Source organism: Benincasa hispida, chromosome 8 (genome assembly GCF_027475165.1).
Source record: "Benincasa hispida cultivar pf3 chromosome 8, pf3_genome.v1.1, whole genome shotgun sequence".
Lineage (NCBI taxonomy): Eukaryota > Viridiplantae > Streptophyta > Magnoliopsida > Cucurbitales > Cucurbitaceae > Benincasa > Benincasa hispida.
The window spans coordinates 48,385,220-48,391,219 of NC_143485.1; positions in this window are offsets into that span (position 1 = coordinate 48,385,220).

Here is a 6,000-nt window from a genome sequence, read left to right on the forward strand (position 1 = left end):
TGTAATTAGAGAGAAAACACCTCCTACTTCACAAAAGTGGGGTGTTTCCACTTTCTATTTTCAATTTTCCATTTTCTATTTTATTTGTTTTTAGTTTCAATTAATTCAAAATTAATTAAAATCAAAATCAAAGTTTCAATTTCTGAAATTTGAAATAAAGTGAGAAATTAATTTAATTTTAATCAATTAATTAAATAATAATTTAATGTCAAATATTAATCACACACCTAATATAAAACATGAATCTTATTCATGCAATTAATATTTAAATCAATATTTAAATAATATAAACTCTCCAATTTCGTTTAATAAATTAAACATTAATAAATTATATCAAATATAATTATATAAACCCCAATTTGAATCTTAAACTATTCAAATTCAAACCCTAATTTCAATTTGAACATTTTCAAATTGAAATTCAATTTGAACAATTCAAATTTATATCATTCTAAATTCACTCAATTTATTAATTCAAGGTGTTCATGTTTTACGAACTAGTAGAGGGACCTTATGAACCTATAGATCATGAGCTCCAACGATTTAAGATTAATTGGCCAAAAATCTTTAGACCAATTTAATCAGTATTCGTTAACTATCAAGTCACACCACTATAGCTCGATAGTTGCACTCTTCTTATTGTAGATATATTTGTATCAACTTGATTTAATCATAATCAGTAAGTCGACCCTTCACAGGTTGATCGTAATAACGGTTGGGTCAATATGCTTTTTTAGCCTCGATATTACATCTTGTTCCTTAAGTTCCACTAATCCTCTAATGAACAATTAGTTTGTGATCCAATCACTAGACCGGATCTCTCTCGGGCCAATGAGAGGGTGGGGTCTCTTGTTCAAGACCTGGATTTAGTACTTAAGAGAACAACCTTTCTCTTATCCCTAAATTGGGTAGGCGTGAATTCCATATTGTACCCTATGTCCCTGACTATCTACCCGGTCTTACCTCTGAAATGGGAAGCTTATTGAGCCGGCTCTATTGAGCCAACCCTCACCTATACAAATCTATGGATAATCTCGAATAAACAGGAGTTCATTGTTAGCTCAGGATTAAGATTGAGTTACCTAGGTCATCTAAGCGAAATAGTCAGTCTTAAACATTAAACAACGTTATAAAGTAAGAGTGGTCCGATCTTATGCGAACTCATTGCATAGGATGCCCCAACTCCTCATGTCAATACCTGAATGAATCAGGATCACTTCGTTTGTAGCACTTTACAACAAATTGTAACAACTACAGAGTGGACCACATCCGATAGTATTACCAGAATAAGGCACCCAACCTTATTCGTATACTATAGATCATTTTGACTATTCACTCGAATCTGATCCATTTTTATGTCTCCAAATAAAGTTCAAGTATTCATATAATAGTGATAGATCTTAGTTTATTGGATTTAGTCTTTACAATTGCAATTTAAAAATTCACTAATAACATCTTTATTGATAATAGAATATGTTTAACTTTACAACTGCGAGTTTTAGGACATACAACCCAACAATACTCCCACTTGGACTAAAACTCCAATATAAAAATATATACAATGTTGAGTTCAATGAGAGAAAACAAACAAAAATAAATACAATAAACTAGGGCATCAGATACCCATTATTTCTCCCACTTGCCCTAGTAGAAAGTATCTCATAGTCCCAGTCCCACTAGGTGACCCTCGAACACTTTAGCTAAGAGGGGCTTTATAAATGGATCAACTAAGTTGTCTTGTTAGGCTTTCCATGTTTATGACTTCGAGGTTCCTCTGAGTTTGTAACTGCTCCACTGTTATCACAATACAGGGTGACTGGTAGGTGCATATTTCGAACCACTTCCAAATCAGTTAGGAACTTTCTGAGCCATACTGCTTCTTTTGCTGCTTCACTTGCAGCTACATACTTAGCTTCCATTGTGGAGTCAGCAATACAACTTTGCTTGATACTCCTTCATGAAGAAAATCGAATACGAAAATTTCCATGAGCAACAGAAAGATCATTCCAAATTACAATCGTATATGAACTTTACAATTACAATTAACAATAGAAACATACGGTTATGGAAAAAACATAAATTATAGCATGCTATACAAATGATCAAGAACAAGAGTAACACACTTTTGTCGACTCATCATAAAGCTCCTTGATCACGAATGCTTGATCACAGCTACATAACAACACACGAACTCTCGTCCAACACAACTGCTATATTACATGAACATTGTGCACTCGAACTAAGCGATTGCCTTGGTCACGAACACCCCGAACAACACGAACGACCTCCACAGAACCTCGATAGTGTCAAGTTGAATATGACACCACCAAGAAAGCTACCTTGGTATTCTCAATGTGATAATCCAAAGGGTGGGCTCTATGTGAACTTGGTTTGAGGCCGAAAGCAGAAGGAAACACAATCGCGTAAACGATTGAGCAAGTGGGAGATGGAAGAACCTATCGTATAGGTCGATGCCCAATCGTTTAAGAAAAGCTAAGTGATCGTCTAGCTCGTTTAACTCATCGCTTAGCTAAGTGTCTGTCGCTTACTAACACTCCACGATCGTTTAGCTAGCTTCAAGCTGTCGCTTAGTAAATTCAATTTACTTGACAACTTCCCGTGAGAATTTTTCAAGAGAGGAAATCTCAAAACAACAATTTTCTCAACCTTACAAAACCTTACTAAAATTAGGAAAACATTTTTCCTTTTATCTCACGGTTACCATGAAATCACCAATAACCTCCCATTCAATTGGTTATTTGAGAAAAAGAGATAATTATCCAATAATTAATATCCTATAAATATAAATGATAACTATCTTATCATACTATATTTATAATCTATAGTTTTAATATTTCATCTCATGAAACATACAAACCATAGCTCTTTTTCTATTCCATGACACTTAATGTAAATCTCATTTACATTAATCCTCCACTTTATGTATCTCATACACCATACTGATTATATCATATATAATTGAGTTACCTTTTTTCAATTTGAAACATTTCAAATCAAAACCAAGAATTGATCCTCAACTTGAATCCATTGAGCTACCAAGGGGACCTTATGGACCTGTAGCTTGAAGCTCCAATGGTACGTGAATAACTGACTAAACTCTTTAGTCACAAGATCCACCATCCGTTAACTGCCAGACACTCCACTAAAGACTGACAGTTGAACTCTCCTTACCACAGATATATTATGTGTCCATTTTAACCAATCAATAGTGCGACAACCCTTTACAGATCGCTCGTAAGTACAACTCGCCCAATAACCGTTATACCCTCGTAGTTATATCTAACTCTTTAAGTACTACTGAATCCTCTAATGAACATAAGTCATAGTTCTACTATGACTGAGTCATCTCTTCCAAAGAAAAGCTGTGGCCATTATGTTCAAGCCCCGGAATCAGCCCTTAAGGGAGTAATCTCTCTACTTACCCTACTTCGGGGAAGAAGTGAATTCCATCTTGTGTATTGAGTTCACAGCTCCCAAATCAGACAAGTCCCCAAAAAGGTAGGTAGCATTGGCAATCTGGTCACTTTCACCCATACTAATCAAAGGACCACCCTCAAAGGCAGGAGTTCTCAAAACACTCAGGATTGAGGTCGTGTCACCTATGGTCGTTTAGGTGAGATGTAAGTCTTTAATATCAATGGCATTATATACAGAGTCTAGTCATCTCATGGTCCGATCTTATACAAACTCTTTGTATAGGACACCCTCGCTCGCATGTCTCTATATGAATGGTCAGGATCTATCATCTGTAGTAGTTTACAACACTTGCAAACCTCTACAAAGTGGCCGTATTAGTAGTGTCAATAGGATCAGGTATCCCACCTTAATCCTTATACCACAAACCTATTTAGGTTATCACTTAAGGCATGATCTACTTGTATATCACATATACATGCTTAAGTTTACATAAGATAACCATGGCGCTTTGTTTATTGGATATGAGTAAATGCTAGAATGAAATAACAGTTATTTTATTCATAAAAAATGTGTATCATTATAAACAATGAGACTCCGGGAGAATTAGGACACCAATCCCAACATTCCATATTACTGCTCCTTTATTCAGAGTGAATACTGACCTGAAGTTGATTTCCTTGAATCAATATCGGTCTGGAAGTCAAAATTAGTATATTCAGTAAGGATCAGATCCTTAGCACCATACACGAGCATATAATTCCTCGTTCTCTGAAGATACTTGAGGACGTTTTTAACGACAGTCCAATGATCATATCCTGGATTGGACTGAAATCTGCTGACTATTCTGACTACATAGCATATGTCAGGACGAGTACACAACATGACATACATTAAGCTCCTTAGTGCTGATGCATATGGAATTCAATTCATAACCTCAACATCTTGAGGTGTCTTAGGACTTTGTTCCTTAGACAGATGAATTCCATGTCTGAAAGGCAACATTCCTTTCTTAGAATTTTGCATTTGATATCTAGATAACATCTTGTCTATATAAGATGCCCGAGACAATGTTAAAGTTATGTTCTTTCAGTTTCGAATTATTTGGATCCCTAAGAACATACTGTGTTTCACCCAAATCTTTCATTTGGAATTTTGTAGCAAGCCATATCTTGACGTCAACAAAAAATTCTACTTTATTTCCTATGAGTAGAATATCATCAACATATAAAACCAGAAAAGTGATAGTTTTGTTAACGATTTTCTTGTAAACACAAAGTTCGTCAACATTTTGGTCAAAACCATCAGATTTGGTTGCAGTGTCAAATCTTATATTTCAGGATCGAGACACTTGTTTCAATCCATAAATGGATCGATTAAGCTTGCAAACCTTTTGCTCTTGACCCCATTCAATAAATCCTTCTGGTTGAGACATATAGATATTCTCCTTAAGATAGCCATTTAGGAAGGTTGTCTTGACATCCATTTGCCAGATTTCATAATCATAAAATGCAGCTATGGACAAGAGTATTCTAATGAATTTATCATGGCAACCGGAGAGAAGGTTTCTTCATAGTCCACCCACTCTCTTTGGGTAAACCATTTTGCCACAAGCCTAACTTTTTAGGTCTGTACCTTTCCAGTTTGGTCTCGTTTTCTCTTGTAGATCCACTTACAAACAATGAGTTTTACCCCTTTGGTTGATCTACAAGGCCCCAGACTAAATTGAAGTACATTAACTCCATTTCAAGGTCCATGGCTTTAATCCATTGGTCTTTATCCACATCGTCCATTGCTCATTTAAAAGTTATTGAATCCTTTAAGCCATCATCAGGTATGATGACTTTAGTTTCACTTAAGCACATGTACCGGTAAGGCTATTGTACAACCCTCCCACTACGTCGAGGCACTCTCAACTCTTGAGAAGGACGTAGAGTACTAGTTTCATCAACAACTCTTATTGATGGACCTGCGTAATGTATAACTCTTGTTGATGCATTTGTCGTTTCTCTGGTCATTTCATTTATTCTAGCCTACTGTGAGGTTGGTGATTCTTGATGTGGTCTTTCTGTAAGAAATTTGCATTTTTTGATACAAATACTTTATCTTCCTGAGGATCATAAAAGAAACCATCTTTTGTCTCTTTAGGTTAACCTACAAATAGGCATACTTTTGAACAACGTTCCAACATTTTAGGATTTTGCACCAACACGTGTGTTGGGCATCCCCATATCCTGAAGTGATGTAAACTACTTTTACGTCCTCTTCAGAGCTCGTAAGGTGTTTCAAAAACACTTTTTGTGGGAATCATGTTCATAATATACACCGCAATCTCAACTACGTGTCCCCAAAAAGAATTTGGCAACTGGGCATAACTCATTGAGAACGAACCACGTTTAACAAGGTTTTATCTCTCCTTTTTGCCACACCGTTTTGTTATGGTGTGCCAGGTGCTGTGAGTTATGACTAAATTCCGTGTTCTATCAAATAGTCCTAAGCACATTTGTTATTCTTTACAGAGAATTAGTTCCTCTCAGTAGCTCGAGGAGGTTGAAATAACGCTTA